This window comes from Hyperolius riggenbachi, chromosome 6 (assembly GCF_040937935.1).
Source record: "Hyperolius riggenbachi isolate aHypRig1 chromosome 6, aHypRig1.pri, whole genome shotgun sequence".
Lineage (NCBI taxonomy): Eukaryota > Metazoa > Chordata > Amphibia > Anura > Hyperoliidae > Hyperolius > Hyperolius riggenbachi.
Genome location: NC_090651.1, coordinates 293,521,022 through 293,547,965, shown reverse-complemented (window position 1 = coordinate 293,547,965; position 26,944 = coordinate 293,521,022). Strand labels below are relative to the sequence as shown.

Below are 26,944 nucleotides of genomic sequence, written 5' to 3'. Positions count from 1 at the left end.
CACATGATGCATTTTTTCAGTCGATTTTCCGTCCGATCGATTTCCGATTCGATTTTGTTATCTTTTCTTATTTCCATTTCCGTTCACTTCTATGATAAATCGATCAGAACAAGGATCGAAAATAAGATCAGACATGTCAGAAATTATCTATTGAACCATCTATCTAACACAAAATTGTATGGTGTGTACCTAGCATAACAGCTTATTGTGAAGAGGACCATTAGAGAGGCCTCTTGAGCTAGGTACACACCTTTAATTACTGTTGCTGGCATGACTCGATCCCTAGGGCAACAGTTTGGGGCAGGGGCGTAACTAGAAATCACTGGGACCCACTGCGAAACTTTCGATGCCCCCCCTTTTCCGCCAACCCGGGCTCTGTCCTCATACACACCCCACATGGTTGCCGGCATAACGTGGGCGTGTGTGTGATGTCACAGTGCATGTTGCGGCAAGGCGGCAGATGTGGTGTCACAAGGCTGATTCCCAAGAAATTTCATGCTGAAATGGATCGGGAATTGACCTGTGGTGTATGGGCAGCAATACTCATACTCTTTCTGACTCTGATCAGGTTTGATCAGAGAGAGATCTGTCTATAGGTCGATTTGCCCACACAGCACGGTGGCTTGGTGGTTAGTGATCTCGCCTTGCAGCACTGGGTCCCTGGTTCGAATCCCAGCCATGTCAACTTTGTTAGGAGTTTGTTCTCCCTGTGTCTGTGCAGGTTTTCTCCGGGCACTCTGGTTTCCTCCCACATCCCAAAAACATACAGATAGGTTAATTGGCTTCCCCCTAGAGTAGACTACAATACATACACTACACGATACATACATAGACATATGACAATGGTAGGGATTAGATTGTGAGCCCCTCGCAGGAACAGTTAATTACAAGACAATATTAGTCGGTACAGCGCTGCGTAATATGTCAGTGCAATATAAATACTAAAATACCTTAAAAAAAAATTACATCTTCTGATGTATGTGCGGGGGAGGGGGTATTTAACTCTTTCAGCAACTCAGCTGTGTTGCTTTCAAAGGTTCTGACATAACTTTTCCACAAGTGTATTATGCACTTCTGGAAAGTGTGTGTGTATCAGAACAGGAGAAAATGTATAGCTGGTAACCGTTACAAAGAATAGTGCAGAACTCACTGTTTTACATGCATCACACACTTGGGGAAAAGCAATGCCAGAGCATTTGGAAGCAACACAGGCAGCTGAGTTGCTGAAAGGGTTAAAGGATACCCGAAGTGACATGTGACATAATGAGATAGGCATGTGTTTGTACAGTGCCTAGCACACAAATAACTATGCTGTGTTCCTTTTTTTCTTTCTCTACCTGAAAGAGTTAAATATTAGGTATGTAAGTGGCTGACTCAGTCCTGACTCAGACAGGAAGTGACTACAGTGGGACCCTCACTGATAAGAAATTTCCCTTTTTTACCTCTTTCTTGCTCTCAGAAGCCATTTTCTGCTAGGAAAGTGTTTTATAGTTGGAATTTCTTATCAGTGAGAGTCACACTGTAATCATTTCCTGTCTGAGTCAGGACTGGGTCAGCCACTTGCATACCTGATATTTAACTCTTTCAGGCAGAGAAAGAAAAAAAAAGGAACACAGCATAGTTATTTGTGTGCTAGGCACTGTACATATACATGTCTATAGCATCATGTCACATGTCAGTTCGGGTATCATTTAAGTACCCCCTCCCCCTTTACCAGGATAGCAGCAAGACGTAATGCCTGAGATAAACTCACCAGTGTGTGAGCAGAGTCCAGGCTCAGCGAAGCGTCCATCCAGCTGTGTGAGGAGGGGAGTGAGGGAGCCCTGGCCTGCCAGCAAGTTCAAATCTGCCATGGGGAAAGTAAAGGGGCATGAGAGATCACACTGCGAGTCTCTCTCCGTCCTTCCTGGAGCATCTCCATCTCTCACAGCCCCGCCTACTTCCCTGCATCCAATCCTCATTCACCAGCCTGCCGAGGTCCTCTTGACTGGCGGCTGATGCAGCTGAGCACAGGCTCCTTTGCCTGTGCTGCCCAGCCAGCTAAGCTTTAACAAGTAAGGGGTTTCCCAGAGCTCTCGTAAGTGGCCCAATCTGTGTATCTTGGGGCCCCTGAGAGCCTCCGGGCCCGCCTGCGGCTGCAGATGTTGCACTCCAGGTTTGGGGCTGGATGCTGTACAGGCTCCAGGCTAGCAACGAGCAGCACATGACAGAGCAGAATGGAGCAGGGATGGGTCTGCCATGAAGCCACCTGAATCAAGTGATTCAGGCAGCAAAATCTAGGGGGCGGCATTTGGACAAACAGGTTTGGCTACCGGGTGCCTGCCTCCTCTCTGCTCTCCCGCCCACCTTTCTGGCACACACACTACCTCCTCATCTAGGCATCCCTGAATCCCCATCCTCATTCGACTGGTGGCACCTGCTACCCTTCCCTATGACATCATAAGCGGGTGAGGTGTCGATATATGCCTCAAATCAAGGCATACTACAGTAAAACCTCATCACTGGTGAGAGATCACTATGGCTAGTCAGAGGGAAAGCTTCGGCACGTGACCAGGCAGGGGGTGCTGGCACCAAACTGGCCAATCACAGCCACCCATTGCTCCTTTTGCTAACTGGTGCCGATGGTCTCGCGGGCGGAACCATGGCACAATCATCCATGCAAAAGAGCTTCTTAGAGCTTGTCAAAGTTGGTCCCATTTCTTGAGTTGCAAATAAAAGCCAAGAAACAGTAAGAGAATGCTTCAAATAAAGTTGTATTACAGAAATATTTAAAGGGGCATTAGTTCTGCTTCCTTTAAAGCTTAAAAGGCAGAGTGTGGATTCTAAACTGCAACTGTGACAGTGAGATGCAATGTTATAAAGAAAGCTATATAAATAAAAATTATGAGACTGTTTTCTTTCCTACGTATGCTCTATTTATTTTCTGTACTACACATACAATATCTCATAAATTTATTTTGTTTTCAGGCTCATTTTAAGGTGTGTTCTAGGCTTTAGGAAGCTATGTTAGAATAAGTACAGTGTTGTTCATTTTACTGATACTCAGATATCATCTCAGAAAACAGTGATATTTGTTATATAATCCTAACAGGCAAGTGTTCAGTGATAAACTAACCTCTAGGTGGTGAAAACATACGCACTGATTGGCCATGGCTATCCAGGTTGGATCTAGGCAGCTCCACAGTTTACTGCTTCTACTTTTATATTCCCTAAGATGTTTGATATTTTCTGTGTCAGATGAGTTCAAAGTGTTAAGTAACGGTATTATTAAATGGGTTCTAAATTTATCATATTCATTAAATGGACAACAGAACTAGTACAGTACATTACACTGAATCCACTTTGAGCACATAATCCTCAATATAGTAATTATTTCCTCTGAGAGGGAGTGAATTGATTGTGCCTGAGAACTGAGCATTCTTTGATATTTAATTCAGATTATCCAATCAATTCACAAAGTGACTTTGATGATCCCCAGAACCATAAGATCAACAAATCCTATAGAATGTATACGGGTTGAATCAAATTACGTTGAATGTTTATACTACCATGGGAATCATTGCGAGAGCTGGAGCAAAGAAAAATTGTAGCAAAGTCACAGTGAGTTGTGAGGGTAACAGCCAACCAACATTGGCAGGTTTTTTTTTTTTTCCAAGAAATCCAAAAAACAGTGATTCACTCAGTACTCAGCAAAATGTCTAAAATGAAACTACTAAAAGCAATCCTGTAGAAACCTGGGGGGGGGGGGAGGGGTTGAGGCATATGCTCACCTTTCGAGAGAGAAGGCTCTGGATCCTATAGAACCTTCCTGGTCCTTTCTCGATGTCCTCATTCAAGGTTGATCTCTTGGGCAAATTTCTGCAAAACGAGGTGACAGCACTGGGCCGAGGACACAGAGAGACAACCAGGAAAGCTCTACAGGATCCGACACCTTTATTGACAATCATGCAAAAATAATCAGTGGTTAAGCATCTTGCACAATGTTCAGCCAGTGGTTGAACTATGGGGGCGCAGGGCCCAGGACTATGGGAGCCAACTATAAAGCCTATCTCAAATATTGCAGTCCACCCCATCCACCAAATAAGGTGTTGGTATGGTCTCCATTATTCTAGGTGGGTGATCATGACAGCCACACTTGTTAAAAGACCCTTGTCATAGTCTGTAGGTTCTAAAAATCAGCACATTGGGGGAGGTGGAAATGTGTGTGGACAATGGGGGGGGGGGGGGGGGGCACCGCCAAAGTTTTTCTGGGGGATCCCTTGAATTGCAGCTGTGTCCTAATTAAAGTCCTCAAAATAAGTTGTACCTTAATGACTTACTATATTGCTTTTATGCTTGTTGGGTGCTTAAAGAGACACTGAAGCGGAAAAAAAATATGATATAGTGAATTGGTTGTGTACTATGAATAATTACTAGAAGATTAGCAGCAAAGAGAATATTATCATATTTTTATTTTCAGGTATATAGTGTTTTTTCTAACATTGCATCATTCTCTAATATGTGCAGATTACACAACATTCAGCATTCAAAATGAGTCTTTCAGAGCAGTCTGTGCACTAATGACCTCTCCTCTAGCAGAGGAAAAGAAAACAGTTGAGATAATAAAAGTCAGATAACAGCCCTCTCCATGACTAAACTTAGTCTGAGAGTTAATGGCTTGTTTGCATAGAGATAACAACTGGAGTTTCTTAACTCTTCCTGTACTGGAAACAATTAGACTGATGTATCTGATCTTAATGTTTTATTTCTTAGCTGTACTACACAAACAAATCATAATATCATAATTTTTTTTTCGCTTCAGTGTCTCTTTAAATTGTACCCGAGGCGACGTGTGACACAATGAGATAAATGTGTATGTGCAATGCAATACATATTTATAACCAGACTGTTTTCATTTTTTGGTTTTGCTGCCTGAAAGAACAACAATTAGCCATACTGTTCCTGGAAAAAAACACATATATAAGTAGATAATTACTGGCTCTACTTACATAACAGATGTATTGTATTGTCCACATTTTGATTTCAGTGATTTTACTATAGTAAATGAAGAGAATTCTGTTGCTGGCAGGGGCCATCTTGGGTCCCACAGACTAAAGCATTCCCCCCTGAGCATCCCCTCTTCTCCCCGCATTATTGCAGAGCACAGCGGTGAGGAATTAAGGCAGAGCATACAGGCTCACCTACTCATGGTTCCAGGTGCTGGAGTTCCCGTCTATACAGGGGCGTAGCAATAGGGGGTGCAGAGGTAGCGACTGCATCGGGGCCCTTGGGCCAGAGGGGCCCCAAAAGGGCCCTCCCTCAACTACAGTATTAGCTCTCTATTGGTCCTGTGCTCATAATTATCACTTCTATAGATACCTTGGATAGTAGTAATCATTAACAAGCTGCTCCCCATCCCCTTCTTGCACCTCTGACACTGTAGTTGCCATTGGCAGGTTTTGGTGCGTCGTATAGAGTGCTTGGGGGGCCCCAATGTAAAACTTGCATCTGGGCCCACAGCTCCTTAGCTACGCCACTGCGTCTATACTCTCTGCATTACAGCCATAGTGCAGAAAGTATAGATGGGAACTCCAGCGCCTGGAGCCATGAGTAGGTTAGTCTATGTGCACTGCTTTAATTCCTCCCCGCTTTGCTCTGTAATAGTGCAGGGAATAGAGGGGATACCGAGGGGGGATGCGGGAGGAGGCAGATGCAGCGGGAGCATGGAGAGGGGTGGACATGGTACGCTGCAGGAGGGGGCCAAAGACAGTGACAGAGAACAGGTGCTGGCCCCCCTCCCTGCGCACTAGCAGCTGCGACCACCATAGTGAAGTGAAGGAAACAGGGCAGCCAATCACAGAGGTATGGGAGGTTAAAACGGGATGGATAGAGGCTGAGTTGGCATGCACTGCAACTTCCCTTCTGCGGCAGTCGTACGAGATAAGAGCCTGGGGGCATGGAAAATGATAATCTATTGGGAAAAAAAGTGAGATTGATTTTAAACTTTTGAATAGTCTGGATAGCATCATTTTACTTATATAAGATAGAGAATTGATTTTGGATTTTATGCCTAACAGTTACTCTTGAAGAGTTAATTTTAAGGCATGGAAGTGACAGCTTCTGTCGTGTTGGTACCTTGTCGGGAATATAGTAAACCTCACTGATAAGCAAATTACAGCCATAAAAGTTTTCCTGGCAGAATACATCTTCTGAGGGCGGGAAGAGATAGAAAAAGGTCAATAATTAATGTATTTTAACTCTGGGACTCTTGATAGACTGCCATTAAGCAAAGACAATAAAACATTTAATTTACTTTGTAAATGTTTAAATATAAAATAAAACCATGGAAGTAGGAGGATACATTCAACTGTTTATCTCATCTGTTTATTTTCACCTCAGGTTCGCTTTAAAAAGTTTTACATAAATGAGGTGAGGTGTTCTATGAAAAATTTAGCCTATTCTTCTTGATTTAGGAAACTATCTCATGAAAAAACGTACAAAAAAATAAGTTACTGTCTTGCAATCCTCCTTGGAATATGAAGGGTCAGATAGGCCTGATTCTCCTTCTTTTCAGACGTGTAGACGAGCCACACAGAAAGGCATTGTGCTTAGTACAATTCAATGACTTTCATAACAATCTAGTCTCACATTATCCCAGATGAAAAGCTGAGAAGACTGCATTTGTTCCATAGTGAGAGAGAGATTACCTGGGAGTCAGATCATGAAAAATGTCCCTCTTCTCAGTGGGGTAAATCCACTGGAGTGCTGTCTACATTGTGGAGATGTGATGGGCTGGTATAGCAGCAAAAGTATTCAGACAAGCTGACCAATCTATTCTCTTTGTCATCAAAAGACATTCAGTGCAATTAGATTTCCTCACCAGTGAAGACAATGAGATCAGTTTTCTGCCATCACATGTAACCATCCAGGCAATTGAATCGTCATAAACATACAGTATATGGGTGCTGCACAAGTCTTTTTGCAATGTAACGCTAATAAAAAGTACATTTCTGATTAAAGGGCCACTACAGCGAAAAAAGGAAGACGTTAAAATCTGACAGAACCGATGGGTTTTGGACTAGTCCATCTACTCATGGGGTATTCTCAGGGTTTTCTATGTATGCAAAAGCATTTCCTAAACAGCAGTTTCTAAGTCTAACTGCCAAAATAGTGAGTAGGGAGGCTGGCTGGTATCTTACTATTTTGGCAGTTAGACTCAGTAACTGCCGATTAGGAAATGCTTTTGAAAATAATGAAAACTCTGAAAATCCCCCATGAGGACATGGACTTGTCCAAAACCTGTAGGTTCTTTCAGATTTTAACTGCTTACTTTTCTGCTATAGTGGTCCTTTAATTTTTATAAAACTACAGGAGTAAGGTTGCAAGAGTCATTTACCTGCAAACACCAGGATCCACCGTTAAGCTCTTTTTGCAACAAATTATTACATTGTGATTGCAGTTTTATCATACAATTTTACAGTTTTTTGTGATTTTCTGTACATTGGCTTCAATTGCAAAAAAAAAATGCAGCAAGATTAGCAATTGCCTTTTGAGAAAATGGAAACCCATTCAGTGTGAGTGTATTGCTATTAAAAAGGTATTGACCTTGTGATTGGCAAAACGTCACCATTCAGAAAAATGGATAGGAGCACTGTTGGTGGAAAAGTGTCCTTACTCGGTCTCAATGTGTGGCATAATAGATCGACTGGTACCAAACTCCAACAGTGACATCTGCCAGTTTATGTTAGAATCACTTTGGAATGGCTGTTTTATATGCCCATAAAACTACTGTATGTAGTCATAGACAAAAATGCTGTCAACTCTTGCAATACATAGCGCCAAACTGAAAGAATCGAGTTTTGCTTAGTAAAATTGGAATTTGCCTTAAGGCTCCGTTAACACCTAAAACCGTAAAACGCTGGCGATTAACGCGGAAAAAAAATCACTGGACACTGCAGCGTTTTGGGAGCGATCTTGATTAGAGGTGCTATGCCTGCTATTCTCGAATCGCCGGCAAACCGCTGCATATAACACATTTGCGGTTAACGCTAATTGCAAACGCGGCAGTGGGAACACTGCCATAGTGTTACATGTGCTAGTAGTTTTTAAAAACCGCTAGCGGTTTGCCTTGAGCGGGAATCGCGCGATTCCCGCTCAAGTGTGAATGGACCCTTAAAGTGAACCCGAGGTGAGAGTTATATTGAGGCTGCCAAATTTATTTCCTTTTAAGCAATACCAGTTGCCTGGCTGTCCTGCTGATCCTCTGCCTCAAATAACTATTTCACTGGGGTGTTTTTAGTTGTTAACATTGGGCTTGATGCAGTAAAGCCAGGTAAAGTTTCTGTGTGCTGCGAACCTGGTAAGATGCGTGGTGCTAAGGGTTAATGGCCGGTGCACAGCTAGTTACGGTAAAATGTGCACAGCAACTTTACTGCATCAGGCCTACAGTGTGGCAATCCTGTTGGGGCAGAGAGGAAATTTTAAAGGGAATCTGATGTGAAAATAAACTTATGATATAATTAATTGTATGTGTAGTACAGCTAAGAAATAGTCTAATATTGTTTCTAGTACAGGAAGAGTTAACAAACAGTTGCAAAACAGCTTCTCTGAGCTCTCTGACCAAACTTGGTCAGCTACAGTGCTATTTTCTGAAGTACTTACACATCAAAGAAACAGTGAAAGACAATTTCAGATAAGATTTTATTGCAGAGAAGTTCAAAGGGTCATTAGCTCTGCTCTGTTTTACAGTTGTGTAGTTTGTAAACTGCAAATCATAGAGAATGATGCAATGTTACAAAAAGAGACTCTTTTCCTCGCATTCTTTACATTAGATAAAAAAATTGTTGTTTCAATCCTGGCCTCAAAAATTAACTGGGAAGGACCTGGTATCGGGCGTAACTACAGGGGAGCAGCACCTTGGATTGCAGGGAGAGCTGTAAGGGGCCCCAAACTACTACTTCACTTCTTCTCATAAAGGGGTCCATCCTTCAGATTAGGTGCTTTTGTGGCTACACTTGTTATGGACGTAAAGATTACAATGTCCACACTTGTTTTATGACCCTTGCAAGATTGGCCACTAGGCTGTGAGGGTCACAATGGGTAGGACATGGAAAGGGTGTGAACACTGGGGGAGGGGCATCAACATTTTGCTGGGGGCACCCATGATTTATAGTAAAGTAACACTCCTGCTTGGTATAGTAAAAAAAATAGAATAAGAAAATATACTCCAAGAAGACAAGCTGCTTAGGATAATGAGGCCAAAAGTCAAAGAACATCAGCAGGTTCTGAAGTTCGGGGACATCACATGCTACAGCTCAAAAATCTGATAACACATATTAAAATACACTGCTAAGTCGGGAGGTCAGAAGCCTTGGTTGCTTGAAAAGACTGGCAGACTTTCAAGATAATGTAAGATTGAGATTTAAGAGACTGCAATAAATAGATTTAAGGCCACTGGAATCCACTTCAGCAATCTGCTAATGATACAGCAGGTAGCAGCATGATCTCACCATAGGTCATACTGATGTATACGGTAGGCAGGGGAATTAAAGTATTTTGGTCACAGAATGTAAGTACAGATCGACATCGGCAAGAAATTAAATGAAGGCTATTGAAAAAGCGAAAGCTGTATAATAGCTGATGGGATGGAATAATCTGTTCTCCACAAATGAGTTATATTCATAATGTTTTCTTCTCTGGGTAATTCATAGATGAATGATGGCTATTTGGAAACCGTTAGCAACTGAAGAATACCTATGTTAGCTCTAAACTGCAGAACATTAATACCTGATAGGTTGCCATGGACTACAGTTAGAGACGAATAGATTGCTGCTGTTTATATATATTTTTTGGGGGGCAGAATCCACGGAGAAGCAGGTGATCGATTTGATCATGTGATTGATTTGTAAGTTTCTGATTGGTAATCATAGTCACATGTCACATCTGCTACCTATGCTGATTAAAACAGGAAGAATAAGTGACTCATCATAACACAATCAACCAATTAGAGATTTAATGTGTGGCATACACGGGTCAATCCGCCGGCCGATTAGCCGCCGGATCGACTCCCGCCGCGTCCTCGGATCGATTCCTGCTTGTCCGCCGGCGGGGATCGAGCGGGGAATCTATCTGGCAGGTCATCGGACCTGTCGGATATTATCAATCGAGCCATCAGCGGCTCGATTGATAAAAAAAAAACGACCCATGTATGCCAGGCATAAGAAACACTTTGGATGGCAGTTTTCAAGTAACGGCTATTTAGATATGTTGCTCTGCTTCTGATCAATCAACAAGAACTGGGGACAGTGATCACTAAAAGGAATGCCAGTGACATTGGGGGGCACCTGTACACTCTTTAGATTATTAGCCAAAATAACTGAGACTGATTGTTTTGCTGAGGAAAATCTAAATTGTGCACATAGCTTTACAAGTCCATCAATTAATAACATTGATTGCATTTTCCTCCACTTTTAGTCCACTCTGAGAAACTATGTGGGAGCAACTGAACATGTCTCATTACAGATCAATAAGTTCCTAATCCTAAAACCTTGTACACAAGCTAAAGTGTTCTCAGCCAAGGAATTCAGGTGGGACCATCTCGAACAATAATCTAGCATGTGTACAAGTGTCCCCCAAGGTCTGCTGATGTTACTTAATGAACTTCACGCTGGATCTTTAAAGCAGTATTAAACTATGATGAAATTTCAATAAAAATGTGTTTTCCTACTGTTTATAAGCCATACAGTTCATCATATTTGATTTTTTGCGCAAGTAATATTGTACACTTACAAATTACAAGTTCCTAAAGTACAGTTTATTTGTTCTGAAAGCTTCCATTGCATTTTATTCAAAGCCATAGTATTTATATAGTGTAATGTACCCAGTGTTTATTTCTGAGCTGCTGTCTCTGACCTGCACCTGTTAGGAGTCTCTGCACTGCCAGGGAATGTTTACATTCCTCTCTTGCTACAAGGAAGTAAACATAAGATGTTATTATCTCTTTGGATGTGGATCTGGCTTTCTATTGAAAAAGTTAGTTCTGTGTTTAACTTTTTGAATGCTGTTCTGCTTCAAAAAATAGTGGTAGTATTATTATATGCTGTAATTAATCTTTTAGAGCAAAGAAGAAATGCTGGGTTTTATACCACATTAAGTGACAATCAGTGGCCAAGTATATTGTTTCCCTCCTTATGTGTGTATGCACCTTTAAATCCAGGTGACTTGTATTGAAAAGCCAGATTTTTTGCATAAAACCTAAAAGTGGTATTATCTCAGCACAATTTAAAAAAAAATGTCCCTGGAGAGGTACACAGTGTTACAGAAGACAGAGTTTACATTTATGCCTTCCATTTTTGGCATGGTTTTTCCACACAAGTTTCTACGGACACTATTTGCACTTGTATGTGTTTTTGGCGCATGCTTTTTTACCACATATAATAAAAGTCAATGGGAAATCACATGCCATGTGCAAATCTACACTGCAAGAACTACACTCTTTCCCATGCATGTGAAGACACAAATGCAATTTTTGGCAGAATTGCGATTCTCCACTGACTTTCATTAGATGTGTGGCAAGTCAGAGGCAATCCCTCCATGTGCTATTTTTTAAAACTGATGCAAAAAGAAGCTTTCTTTTGTGCAGGACAAGCCAGGAGAACTGCTGAGTATTTTCAGCACCTTGGAAAGCTCCTTCTGTCAGCCTGTACACACAGAAGCCACATCAGAAAAAGAGGATTTCAGAAATGAACTGTACCTAATCAGCTACTCATGTTAGTTTAGCCCTTAGACATTTCACAGATATCTGTGGGTGTTTTGTGTTTTCACATCCACACACCACAGAGGTGTAAAGGCATTTTAGTACAAAACTACTTCAGCCTACAGCGGACGTCTACAGGCATTTTTGATTCCCTATATTCCTTCCCCAGGGATGTCTAAAAGGTACTAAGTTTTGGCTCAGTGCCAACTTAGTGTCTACTTTACTTGAAATATGCAAATAATTATAAGATGACGTAGATTTATGCAAATTTTACTGCAAATCTATAAGGTTTAAAAAGGGACCAGTCAAATGCATCCACTGCAAAATTTGATTAGTCCATTTTACAATAGATTTTCATAATCATTTTCATATTTCTGTATCATAATAACTAGCCTAATTCACAATCATCTCAAATTAAGTTGCACTTCAATGACATTCTTACTAACTAGTGTGGACTTTGATACATGTAGATTTGGGCAAAACATTTAATAAAAATGATTTAAAAATAGCTGGCACTGGTATGTAGCTTTAAAGGACAACTGTAATGAGAAGACTATGGAGGTCAAGTGTCCTTTAATACATTAACCATTAACCATCTAGTATGGAGTAAGGAGTGGTACCCTGTGGTTAATGATGCCTTACCAGACAGTGCCTCAACTCCTTGGAGTTTAATGGTCAACAAGTTTCAATAAAATTAATATAAAATAATTTTATGTGCAGCTGAATTTAGGTATGAGAAACACTATGAGACATAAAGGTATTTGCTATGACAATCACCACTGAGAAATATACATCCTCACTGCAATCCAGCAGGCTGATCCTCAGTTCTTACCTGTAAGCTTCTTCAATTCATTAGAGGCAGTGACACAAAAAAGGATATATTTGCATGAATATAAAATTGAGGATCCTGGATTTTCAGTGTAAAGTTATTACATTCATTATGTTACCTTTGGACTGATTTCTAAAGACAGATCAGAATGAATAATTATTATCCTGTGCTAATTATTAATATTATTATTTGGATGGGAGGGGTGGAGGGTGTTCCAGTGTAAATATATTAAAAAATAAAGATCAGAAAATTAAAATGATTCTCCTGCCTTCGTTTTAAAGGACACCCGAGGCGAAAATAAACTAATGAAATAAACCACTCTATCTATCTTCCTTCTCCTAAAAATGACTTTTTAAGATATTCCACAGTTTTATGTTTAAATCTACTTTTTAAGTTTTAACTGTTTTATTGTTTTTGCTCAATGACACATTCATTGAAGTATGCCAGAGCTAAAATCTATGAACTATTGACCCTTTTCATCTCTTTCCTGCTCTCAGAAGCCATTTTCTGCTAGGAAAGTGTTTTATAGTTGGAATTTCTCATCAGTGAGGGTCACACTGTAGTCACTTTCTATCTGAGTCAGGACTGAGTCAGCCACTTACATACCTGATATTTTAACTTTTTCAGGCAGAGAAAGAAAAAAAGGAACACAGCCTAGTTATTTGTGTGCTAGGCACTGTACATACCCAAGTTTATCTCATCATGTCACATGTCACTTTGGGTATCCTTTAATAGAGAAAACTTTCCAAAGTTGACAAAGTTGAAGGAAAGAAAAAAACATCTTAACTAGATAGCATTGGTCCATGTAGATCTCATAAATGTCTTCTTTTATTGGGTTGTACTGAAGAACATATACTGTATTACTATAAATTGATAACAGTACTTTCCAAAGAAATCTTTATTTCCAGCGCAACAGCCACAACATCTGTGCTTATTTTGTTACCTGTTATGTGTTCGGTAGCTGCAAGATGTATAATTATATTTTGCTGCTTGTTCAGTGGTTTAGCCCTTGAACCAGAGGGGCTCACTAGGGGTCCTCCCTCAACCACAGTGCTAGCTCTTCAATGGTGCTATGCTGGTCATGATCACTTCCATATATGCTTCTGTATGATAATCATTAATGAACTGTTCCCCTCCTCAGCTTACACCACTGTTTGAGCCCTGACACACTTGAGAGCATTTTTCTAGGTTGTTTTCGTTTCATAAAAAATTCCTCCATTGGCTTGCATTGAAATCGCGGTAAAATCTGCAATCAGATTTTTTTTAAATTGCTTACACCTCTGTTTGACCCCTGACACACCCGAGAGTGTTTTTGGGTCGTTTTTGTTTCTTAAAAATTTCCTTCATTGGCTTGCATTAAAATCGCCGTAATATCCGCAATCAGATTTTTTTTTTTATTGAGATCGTGGCTATTTTGCAGCATTTCACCCCAATTTTAATGCATACTCTGGATGTCTTATAAACTCATGCAGACACTGTGATCACACAATTTTAATGTAAGTCAATGAAACCATTTTTTAAAACCGAAAAATGGAACCTGTAAAATGCTCTGCAGTGTGTCAGGGCCCATACTCTGGATGTCCTTGGCTGGTTGTGTTGCGCCAAAAGAATTGTTTTGTATAGAATGCTTGGGGGGGGGGGGGGGGGGCTAATGTAAAACTTGCACTGGGGCTCAAAGTTCCTTAGCTTCGCCATGGTGCCTATTTTTATAGTGGTCTTATGAACTCATGCAACCACTGTGATCACATACAAACTTCACGCAGATAATGTCCTCTGTGGGAGTTCAAAATCAGGACATTGAGGGGACAATCGAGTTGCAACGCAAGAGTGGTAACCACTCATCCAACGTGCTATCTAAAAGTTTAAACTAGTAAGTAAATAAATCAAGGACCGGCATTTCAATCAGAGAAATCTAGAGGTCTGCTGTAACCAGGAACCGCCTGGTTAAGATCATTCTGGTGCCATGTACTTTAGGGGAAGGGCTCCAGAATATCGTTATCCCCAATAATTAATATTCTTCTGTCAGCTTTGCGACATTTCTTTTGGAAGTTTTTTTCTACGCTTTGGCCTCTAATTTATGCAGTTCTCCTTTCTAATGTCTCTCCCCCACACACACACACATACACACACATGCAAATCCCCTTTCTTGCATCTAACCCTGGCTTTAACTCTTAATATAAACTCTTCCTGGTACCTAACTCTAACTTCCCCTCAACATAATTCTCCTCCAGCACCTACTGTATGCCTAACGTCCCTCGAAGGCAGAGATGGATTACAATGTAATGGGGCCCTAGGCAAGATAGTAGATCTTGGGCCCCCACTTGTTGTTCTTTTAGTAAGCTGAAGTGGAGAGAAGTTGAAGAAGGTGACAGGTGGGACATTTGATGTCCACTGGGTCCCAAGCACCTGCCTAGGTTGCCCGATGGATGATCCTGCTCTGCTTCAAGGTGAACTACTTCCTGAGACTTACCCCTAATCTCCTATCTCTAGTCAATACATTTTAGCTCCGGTCTTTCCTCTGTTCCACTTATCCTACTAAAGGTGCCCACTAAGGATCCTATCTTGATTGTACAAAATTACCCAGGATACTACAGGATGCAGCCATCCAGCCATGTACCTTCAACAATATACTGTAATCTCAGCTATAAAGTAATACAATGTAAGCTACATTTCTTCATTATTTTAAGAAATTGCTGGCGGTGTCTCAAACATTAGAGATCTTTTAAGAAAGGCTATTAAATATGCTACACAACGAATACTTACAAAATATGTCTGGAGTTAAATCTTAAATAGAAATTGTCTAAATATGTGTAGATATAAATTATATTTTTGAACCTATGATACCAGACTCCAGATCTAAGCTCACAATCAGGAATTGAATTAACTGCAAATGTTTGGAAATAGCATAGATTGGATTAAAGTGATTCTATCATTCCTATCAAAATCTGTTGCTATCAGGCCTGAAGGACTCCTGAAAGTCATAATACAATTATTTATATGGTAATTGCATTTCTGGACTGGCTCATCCCTGGTTGACGACCTTCAATTACCCACTGGCCTGGGCCATGGTCTGGTAGGTGCGTAGGGTTATACAGCTTACTCTGCAACCATAATGGAATATACCGGCAGCGTCAGAACCTGTATGCTGATGTTTACACTGCCAAATACAATCAAATATTGTGCAGTGGTAGACCATGCTAACTGCTATCCAGGTAAAATGACAGATCTACTTTACAGAGGTGATGAAGTGATAGATCAAATATTGCAAAACAAGAACTAGGAGTGAATTGAAATTCCACGCAGAATAGATTTAGCAGAATAAACTTTCTTTTCTCGATGTTGAAAAAAATGTACTATTTTTTTTGTTATTAAAGGACCACTGTCCTGAAAATCTTAACATTTAAAATATATGTAAACACATACAAATAAGCAGCATGTTTCTTCCAGAGTAAAATGAGCCATACATTTATTTTCTCCTATGTTGCTGTTACTTGCAGTAGGTAGTAGAAATCTGACATTACCGACAGGTTTTGGGCTAGTCCATCTCTCCATAGGGGATTCTCAGCATACCTTTTATTCTTTATAAAGACACTCCTTGAAAAATATTTATACAAAGATGCTGGCCACCCTCCGTGTTCGCTACATGCTTTTTTGGCAGTTTTGGCAGAGAATCCCCTATGAGGAGACGGGTTAGTTCAAAACCTGTCAGTTCTGTCAGATTTCTAATACTTACCGTAAGTGACAGCAACATAGAAGAAAAGTAATTTATAATTTATAAGGAATATGAGACCTCAGAAGGTTCTATATAATATTGCTACTACACTACGATTAAATGCCTCATAAGTTTATTTGCCATTGAGATTTGCTTTATTGTTATTATTATTATTATTATTACTTATGTGGCCTCAACATCTTCTGCAGCACTTTTGCATATGATGTATATAGCCTTGTCTCTAACTGTCCCTCAGAAGAGTTCACAATCCAATCCCTAATTCCCTACCATAGCCAGTCATTGTCTTGTGTTCCTATTGCAGTGTAAGGCCGATTGTGTACTGAAATCCATGGATTACATCTCCAGACATGCATTGCGACGATCGCGACTATGCAACTTCACCGGGACCTTTAAAGTGTGGGACACTGCGGGCACTCTTGGGAAGATTGTGGGGAAGTGATGACAGCAGTTACATGTCCCAGTACTCTTCCACACAGACAGCATTCATAGCCTGTGCTGCAGCAGATAGTCTGTGTCCCCGATGATCTGGCACAAGCCATGCTGTGCCATACCATACCCTTGATAAATCTGTGAGTATCAGTAGAGTTGTATAAAGCTGTTGTCTTAGGCCTGGTTCACATTAGCGTTCGCTGTCCGGATCCGCCTGATCGGATCCGGACCGTATACTGTACAAACGGAACGTACGTTCCGCATAGCAATGCAAAGTCTATGCAGACGTTCACATGCGTACGTTCCGTACAGAACGGAGCCGGATCCGGACTCCGGACACTTTTCCAACATGCGCTATTTTTCGGGTCCGGTCATCCGGCACACGCACCCGGGCCGGATCCTGACCCGAACATGCGGCCATGCTGTGCAATGAGAAACGGATGTTTCTCATCACACTGGCAATAGGACCGGATGCTTCCAGCACCAGTCCTATGCCACTTGGGGGGCCTGGACTACACGCCGGTATCCCCCATCTTTGCGGTGCCTTTCTGGCACTGCAATGTATCTAGTTCTGGCTACTTTATTGTAGCCGGAACTGATATATTCCGGATCCGCAACTGGTGGCAACTTGTGGCCACGGCAGAGACCCGTACAGTCTCTTTGCGGCCCCCGGACCCGGACCCCCGGACACTTGCGGACTCGAACCGCAAGTGTGAATGGGGCCTTAAAGTAAACCAGAGGTGAAAATGAACTGATGAGTTAAACAATTGTATTTATTCACCTACTCCTAAAAATGACCCTTTTTTAGTTATCCCATGGTTTTATTTTATGTTTAAACTTTTCTTTGTCTCTGATGAATGGCAGTCTATTAAGTGCCCCAAAGTTAAAATACTTGAATTTTTTACAGTTTTCTATCTCTCCCCGCCCTCAGAAGATGTATTCTGCCAGGAAAACTTTTATGGCTGTAATTTGCTTATCAGTAAGGTTTACTATATTGCCGATAAGTTACCAGCAAGACAGAAGCTGTCACTTTCATGCCTAAAAAGTATTCTTTCAGGCAGCAAAATAACAAACGAGAAATGACCTGGTTATTAATATGTTTTGCACTGTACATACACATGTTTATTTCACCATGTCACATGTAGCCTTGTGTACCCTTTAAGACCGCATTGTATTATCCTCCATCACACTGATGACCTGTGATCAATTCTGAGTTAACTGCCACGGGAAGATCTAGCAATTTACAATTAACATGTGACAACAGACATGGCTTCTTTTGAAAAGTAAACAATTTTATTTATATTGATTATTCAGTGAAAGTGCGATATTGTGAAAACTGAGCATTTGTTTGTTTTAATCAGCTGCCTTTTTATCGCTCAGATATGATTTAACCTATTTCCTGTTTGCCCTAATTTCTGCGATATAAAACATGAATGTGTTCTTTACAAACTGGGCTTAGTACTTTCGTTTCACAATAAGTAGGTGTAGGTCAGTTCTCACAGAGGTTGTCCTATATAGGTAAATACATTACTCTGTAAAGTATTTCAGTACTCTGACTGGTTTTGTCTCTCACTACACATAGAATAAGCAGAGATAACAGAAGAACGGATTTATCAAATGTGGCCACATGCCATACAATATTTTCTTAAGATATTTTAAAGTCAATACATTTTTTTGATGGATTTTTTGAAAAATCAAACAAATCCACCATACACTATTATATTTTTTCTGAAAATTGCAAGAGCGGCCACAAAAAATATTGAGCACAGCGGAAGTTTGGGCATTGCTATAGGCATTAAACTTGGAGAGTACCCAAGTCAAAAATGATAGAGCCTGTCTAAATGAGGACAGATGGGGTGGTTGGGGGGGAGGGAGTGTCATGGGGTTAAATACTTTCCTGCCCTGGCGGAATCCCTCCAGGCAGGTAATCACTCAACCCCCTGCGAAAAATGGACCATAATTATTTTTTTGCAAAATCACAGCTCCTACCCAGAATAGGTATGTGTAAAAATACACCACAAAACACATTATACAATTTCTCCTGAGTATGGCGATACCACATGTGTGACACTTTTTTGCAGCCTAGGTGCGCTAAGGGTCCCAAAGTCATATGAGTACCTTTAGGATTTCACAGGTCATTTGGTTTCTAGACTACTCCTCACGGTTTAGGGCCCCTAAAATGCCAGGGCAGTTTAGGAACCCCACAAGTGTCCCCATTTTAGAAAGAGGACACCCCAAGGTATTCCGTTAGGGGTATGGTGCGTTCATAGAAGATTTTATTTTTTGTCACAAGTTAGTGGAAAATGACACTTTGTGAAAAAGTGCCACTGGGGGGCGGTCGGCAAGTGGTTAAAGGGAACCTTAACTGAGAGGGATATGAATGTTTCCTTTTAAACAATAGCAGTTACCTGGCAACCCTGCTGATCTCTTTGGCTGCAGTAGTTGCTGAATCACACACCTGAAAAAAGCATGGAGCTAATCCAGTCTGACTTCAGTTAGAGCACCTGATCTGCATGCTTGTTGAGGGGTTGTGGCTAAAAGTATTAGATACACATGATCAGCAGGAGAGTCAGTCAACTGGTATTATTTTAAAATGAAACATCCATATCCTTCTCAATTTAGGTTCCCTTTAATGTGAGAATGCTGCAATTTTTTTTTTAAATGAAGAGCCTCCATATTGGCAGTGTTGATTGCAGTGTGTTATGTGTTGCAAGCGAGTGTTAGCAAGAGTCAATACTGATTTGCACTTGATTTGATTTGCACCTTCCTTTCCCCCATTTATGGTCTGTGTAGGATGAGCACAGCTACAGTGTTTGTATCTTCTTATAGATTTAAGGGGCATATTTAACATTCACTGCGAAAACAGCTTTTTGCTTTCTTTACTCATGCTCAAAGCTTGTTTGTTGCTGTTTGCAGCTCTTCAGGCAATCTTCAGTCAACCGATTAAAGATGTAAGAACTGCCCTGAGTAATATAATAAAAAGATCCCATTAAATTGTGATCTTGTGGGTTCTGCTCCTCATATGATGAGGTATCATCATTGAAATGAAGAAGTAGTGCCAGGGACTCCCTGGCCATGCCAGCAATAGTGGAGAGTGCCTGGAGAGACAGTGATCAGCTGCAGAATACAGCTCCCAGCTGCTGTGCTGTACACTGTCCCAGGGACCAGCAATAAAAATGCATACAGGTCACCTGCTTGTAGCTGATGAAGAGAGTTGCTGGGTACTTGTGGCGTTCCTCTAAGCACATTTATAAATGTTCAAAGTCACAAGGCTGCATGTGATCAGTGCGCCACAACCATACTTTAAATCTATGGATCATTTAAAGCGAATTAATCTTTGTTGAAAAGAATTGCTATCACATCACATGTATTGCTGGTAAAAAAAGTCATGTTGTTATTGTACCATATTAACCCTCCTGGCGGTTTGTCAAAATCCGCCAGGGGGCAGCAAATACGTTTTTAAAAAAAAAAATTTTTTCCTTCATGTAGTGAGACGAGGTCTCGCTACATGATAGCCGCTGCTCAGCGGCATCCCCCCAGCCCCTTCAAAGAACGGGATCTCCTGGAGGGCTTCCCCCATCGCCATGGCGATGTCATCGACGTTGTGACGTCAAAGGGGACTCCGATCCACTACACAGCGCTGCCTGGCACTGATTGGCCAGGCAGCACACGGGGACGGGGGGCGGCTTCGGCGACGCGTATAGCGGCGGATCAGCGGGTAGCGGCGGCGATCGGGCACTGCACGCAGCTAGCAAAGGCTTACCGCCAGGGAGGTTAAAGGACCACGATCACAAAAATCTTGAAATATGGCATAGATGTAAACATATACAATAAAGGAGAGCACTTCTAAAGTAAGATGAGCCATAAACTGCTTTTCTCAGATGTTGATGTCACTTACAATACGTAGTAGAAATCTGACAGAACTGACAGGTTTTGGACTAGCCCATCTCCTAGTATACTATACTTTATGAAATTGTAATATAAAACTGGTCCATTAAGAAAGTGGTGATAGTTCATTTTAACTACTAAATGGGCATTGCTGATTAGTTTAACAAAGAAGGTCAGAATAGCATATCAATGATATGGCTGGTGCTGTTAATGTGCTAAGTATGCTGTAAATGGGTCTACATGAAAAGGGCGCCGGTAAAAAAGGGCGCCTGGTGTAGCCCATATAAACTTCGGCTACAAAAAAGGCGCCTGGTGTAGCCCATATAAAAACTTCGGCTACAAAAAAACTCCGGGATGTGTTAATTACTATTCCCCCTCCAGGCCACCATGGATAGTGAGGGAATGAAATAATTCGGCTTACAGTGCTTGTAGCCCATATAAAAACTTCGGGTACAAAAATACTCCGGGATGTGTTAATTACTATTCCCCCTCCAGGCCGCCATGGATAGTGGGGGAATGAAATAATTCGGCTTCCAGCACTTGTAGCCCATATAAAAACTTAGGCTAAAAAAAAAAGGCAATAATATGGGCTACAAAGGGGCACCTTACTGTAGCCGAAAACCTTGTAGCCGAAAAAAATACGGGCTACAAAGGGGAGCCCGCTTGTAGCCGAAAACCTTGTAGCCGAAAAAATATGGGCTACAAAGGGGAGCCGCTTGTAGCCTATATCAAAACTCGGGCGCCCTTTTCTACACCTTGTAGCCCATATTTCCAGAAATAACATTGATGTCTATGGCGGCGCCCTTTTCATACAGACAGCTTGGGCGCCCTTTTTCAAACGATCCCCTGAAAATGTATTAATTGTTGCAACTCTTCTGGATTTTCAGATCAATAGTCCAACCTGTGGAGACCCAGGCTGTACATAACCAATATCGGGCCATATCCAATTCACTTTTTCTCCTAAGTTTTCTCCTAGGAGATCTTTTTACATCTTCTAAACACAAAAAGAGAAACACCGAGAGCCTAATATAGTGTAGTATGTATTGGATTTGATGGATAGTGTAAGTAAGTAAATGATAGTCACAAACCAGGGTTACCACTGTAAATGCAGGTGGAACGATTAAGACCTGTCCCCACTCAGGATTAAGAAGACACTCTGACAGCCTAGTGCATCTGATAGAGGCGCTAGGCTGAGACATAGACACTTGTTGCCCCATGCTCCATCCCCTATTGCCTGATGAAGCGGGGCCACACCTGCAAAACGTGTTGCAACTGTTTTTTTGGAGTATATTCATAAATCTAAACCTTTGAAAATTGACAGTTTCATGTCTGCTTTGAGGAGGTAAGTCTACCACTGCCTCCTCAGAAATTTTAACGTTTTTAGCATATTTTATCCTGTCAGCGCCTCTGTTCAATTCCTGCAATTTTTACATCTTCTGTTTAACATAACTTTTCATCACTCTGCAATTAATAAAGTGCCAAAATGTAGGTGAAAAATACTGTCAAAATTATTTTCTTGGTTGCTGGTGGCTGAAAAGGCATTTTATTTATCATGTAAAAATATCACCTAGTAGAAAGCATAGGAGAAAAAGTGAATTGGATTGGGCCCATAATGTTTTATAAAATGGCTACACCCCCCTTCCCCAGGGTCCTTTCACATTGGTGCGCTGCAGTGACCTGGGTTCAGCCTGGCCTGGTGTGTGCATACCTACATTACCGTTGATTCGTGCGGTAATGCCTGAAGGCTTGTTTTTGGCGGTGCGATGTGGTGCAACCCTGGACATCGGTTAGCAGTGTGAAACCAGACTCATAGTAAATGCGGGCTCTCTGAGTTTGGGCTGGTGAAGTATCATTTGTGTATCCTTCATAGAAACAACATTATTTATGTTTATAATAACCTATCAATGTGTTACTGGTGCCTGCAAAATAAATTAATTAATAAAGGCAATGATCTTTCTATTCCCAAGACTAATGGAGACAAAAGATGCCTTGCCTAAGGCAACTAAAGGTCCAGAAATTACCCTGCTCACTAAGGAAAGTTATAGGAAAGTTTAAACACCAGTGTATTTGTTTCTGTGATTTAGCAAGCATTATGGCTAGAATATTATTTTTACAATCCGGACACTAGTTTCCTTATGAGGTAGGGTAACCGTGGCAGCCTCCATATGTCTTACATGACAGGCTTACTTTAATTTTTACTGAAATCTTAGTGAAGTTGTATATTACCATATAAAATATGCATTACACCTTAAAGGTCCACAATCCATTTACGCCAGATCAATAAAAATATATAAAACAATATATCTACGTGTCATATATACAGCCCTCCAATGAGTAAACAGAACTCGGCGGCAGATTGCAAATCGAAGTAAGATGCCATTTCCTGAAATTTAATTGATAACTACATAACCATAACTGGCCTCATGCATTTTCTAATCAACACTTTAGAATGATGTATAAGCAAATACACTGGCTGCATGCATGTGAAAAGTAAGCAAAAAGATCAATAGTATACGTTAAGTGAAGCAAACACAAATTATATATATATCTGTGTGTTAGTATTTATATAGTGCTGTATATTGTATATTGTCGTGTACCTTGAAGGGGCACTATGGCTAAAAATTGTAAAATTTAAAATATGTGCAAGCATACACAAATAAGAAGTAAGTTTTTTCCAGAGTAAAATGAGCCATAAATTACTTTTCTGCTATGTTGCTGTCACTTACAGTAGATAGGAGAAATCTGACAGACGTGACAGGTTTTGGACTAGTTTATCTCTTCATATGGGATTCTCAGCAAGGCTTTTATTCTTTATAAAGATGTTGCCGAAAAAGGATTTAAACCATGATGCTGGCCAGCTTCCCTGCCTGCTGCACAGTTTTTTTGGCAGCTGGACAGAGGAACTGCCATTCACTAAGTGCTTTTGAAAATAAATAAATCCCTGAGAATTCCCCCATGAAGAGATGGACTGGTCCAAAACCTGTCGCTTCTGTCAGATTTCTACTACTTACTGTAAGTGACAGCAACATATGATAGGAGAAAAGGAATTTATGGCTCATTTTATTCTGGAAAAAACGTACTTGTTATTTGTTTATGTTTACACATATTTTAACCACTTCCGGATACCGGGTGGTTTGGCTGATCTGTGCTGCGGGGGCTCTTCAGCCCGCAGCACAGATCAGAAATCAGGCAGGGCGATCAGACCTCCCCCCTTTTTTCCCCACTAGGGGGATGTCCTGCTGGGGGGGTCTGATCGCCGCCGCGCTGCTGTGCCTAGCGGGGGGGTGGGGGCTCCTCAAAGCCCCCCTCCGCAGCACTAGTCCTCCCTCTGCCTCCTTCCCTCCCTCTCCCGTCCCCTGTGTGCGGCGCAGGACGGAAAGCCGTCCTGCGCCGGATAGGATAGGCTTTAGCCTATCAGATGCCGGCGATCCCCGGCCAATCAGAGGCCGGGGATCGCTGATCTCCTCTACGGCGCTGCTGCTGCGCAGCGCCGTATATATGTAAACACCGGGGAAGATCTTCCCCGCGTGTTTACATTTACCCTGCGAGCTGCGATCGGCGGCTCGCAGGGTGTTCACGGAGACACCCTCCGTGAACTGACATGGAACGGCCCCATGGAAACCACTTCAGGATTCAGGGGCGTAGTTAAGCGTACGCAGAATCCTGAAGTGGTTAAATTTTACAAATTTTCACCATAGTGCCCCTTCAGCTGTCCCTCAGAGGGGCTCACATTTTAATCTCTAGCATAGTCATATGTCTATGTATGTATCGTGTAGTGTATGTATCATAGTCTAGGGCCAATTTAGGGGGAAGTCAGTTAACTTATCTGTATGTTTTTGGGATGTGGGGGGAAACCGAAGTGCCTGAAGGAAACCCACGCACACATGGTGAGAACAAACTCCATGCAGATAGTACCCTGGCTGGAACCGGGGACCCAGCGCTGCATGGTGAGAGTGCTAACCACTACGCCACCATGCTGGGCGTTGCTGCAACCACAATTTCTTTTATAAAGGTGTACAAAAACCCAGACAGTGGCATGGTAGAGGAGGATCAAGGGTGAAATTTTCCTACAAAAATACATATTTTACGCAGAGGCTTTTTTCATGCCTAAATGCCCAAAATGACATATACTGGTAGTTTCTAGATTTCTCAAATTAAAGTCTTTAAATGGCCAGAGATCAGAAAAACCCAGTAAAGTAATTTAACCACTTCAGGACCACAGTGCTAAACCCCCCTAAAGACCAGGCTGTTTTATGTTTAATTGGCCACTGCAGCTTTAAGGCCAAGCTGCAGGGCCGCAGAACACAGCACACGAGTGACTCCCCCCCCCTTTTCTCCCCACCAGCAGAGCTCTCTGTTGGTGGGGTCTGATCGCCTCCCAGTTGTTAATTTTTTTTTACAAATATTTATTGTCTTTTTTTAAAATAAATAAATATGTTTTTTTTTCTATTTCCCCCCCTTCCTTACCCGGCCAGCCTATCACAGCAATCGGCTGTGATAGGCTACAACCTATTACTGCCGATCGCTCACTTGTGCTTCAGGGGGACAGCCATGTCACACGGCTGTCCCCAGTACAGCGCTGCTGCTGATCACAGCACTGTACAATGTAATTAGATGGCGAAACCGCCGTCTAACTGTCTCTCGAGCGGCGATTGCAGCTCGGAGACTGAAGGCGGGGCAGAGCTCCGCCCCCCAAGCAGGAGATGCGTGTGCAGCCTGTGCGCGATCTCAAACTGCAGCCCAATGACTTGACACCAATTGGCGTTAGGCGGTCCTGGGGCTGCCGCTGCGACCACGCCCATGGGGGTGGAGCGGTCTTCAGGTAGTAAAGAAGTGTCAGAACACACATATATATATATATATATTTGATCAACTCTACAGACACACAAACTAGTTAAAGCAAACCTGAAGCTAAAATAAACGTATGGGATAATGAATTGTATGTGTAGTACAGCTAAGAAATAGGATATTATAAGCAAAGAAAAAAGTCTGATGGTTTTCCAGTACAGGAAGAGTTAACAAATTTTAGTTGTTATTTATGCAAAAGAGCTTTTCTCAGCAATTCGACTTACTGGGTCGAATATAGTCCTGTTTTTGAAGCACTTAAAGAGCCAAGAGACCATGAGAGACAACTTGAGATAAGGTTTTACTGCAAGAAAGATCAACGGGTCATTATTTCTGCCTTGTTTGATCACTCAGAAGACACAGTGGGGTTTTAAAACTGCAACTGTGACAGAATGATGCAATGTTATTAACAAACAAAAAAAGCTATATACCTAACTAAAAATAATAATATGTGACTCTTTTCCTTGCTCCTAATGTTCTATTCATTATCTGTACTGAACATACAAGTCATTATATCATAAGGGTTTTTTTTGCTTCAAGTTTGCTTTAACCCAACCTAACATCTTAACATGGCTTTTAGTAAAGTGGTTTCACATATTTACAATACTAAACTAAAGGAGCTTAGCTTGACATTTCTAAATATTTTTCAAGTGATGGCGGTGGGGAGGGCATGGAAGTGGAGGGGGATGGGGAATTGCATGTGCACTAACAGCACACCGTACATGTGTTAGCATGGTCATTATGTAGCAAACCTCCTGTCTTAGCCAAGTGTATATTGATCAGGTGAGGATTTCACCAATACCCCATATGTGTGCCAATTACTAGCCTAGTGGGTAATTTTAAGCCTCACAGCCAGAGCAATGTTTTGTGTAATGCCAGCAGATCTAGCGCTACTTCAACATTATTTAAGCAATCAACTCAGGCTGGCACATCCCAGTTCATAAATCCTTGGCTTCAGAATCCTTCAGTGTATTGTATTTACATTCTCCCTTGCCGGTAATATTCCGAAAGACAGATGGTAAAAAGTAATGTTAATTGCTCTACGTGTGCCCACCTGCCAGGTTTTTTCCCCTCCTCAATCATGGAGTAAAAAATAAAGAAATTATAGAATAGGAAATAAAAAATGGCTTTAATTGCTCAGAGATAGATGGAGAATGGGTTGCAGTGCATAATACATCTTGTAAATATATAAGTTGCTTTCCAAATGGCATTGTTTATTTTAGGCTTCAGCTGCACTTCCAGCAAGTTCAGCATTTTATTTACTATACAACGCATGGCTCTCCTTCCTTCTGAGCATTTGGCAGGTTTTTATTTTATTTTTTTTCCGGAGTGGTGATAGTCATAAAAAGAGAGATAAAACTGTATTTATGACATTTCTTAGAATATTTGTGCATAGTCTTAATTCTTCCACTTCAGTTCCAGCGAGAGCTGTCATCTCCTCGCTGACAGAAAGTAACTATTTGGATCAGTCAGTCGCCGAAACACT

At 41.4% G+C, this 26,944-nt stretch overlaps 1 protein-coding gene and 1 long non-coding RNA gene across 2 annotated transcripts in view; one reads left to right on the top strand and one right to left on the bottom strand.

Moving 5' to 3' along the window:
- The window catches only part of LOC137521608 (uncharacterized), a 34,929-nt gene extending 18,011 nt beyond the window's left edge, over positions 1–16,918 (top strand). Inside the window, exon 3 of the long non-coding RNA XR_011022167.1 lies at positions 16,598–16,918. This is a non-coding gene — a long non-coding RNA (uncharacterized lncRNA). The remainder of the gene's footprint in view (positions 1–16,597) is intronic.
- Positions 1–26,944, bottom strand: part of LOC137521606 (carbonic anhydrase-related protein 10-like) — a 549,933-nt gene that overhangs the window by 423,846 nt on the left and 99,143 nt on the right. The window lies entirely within an intron of this gene.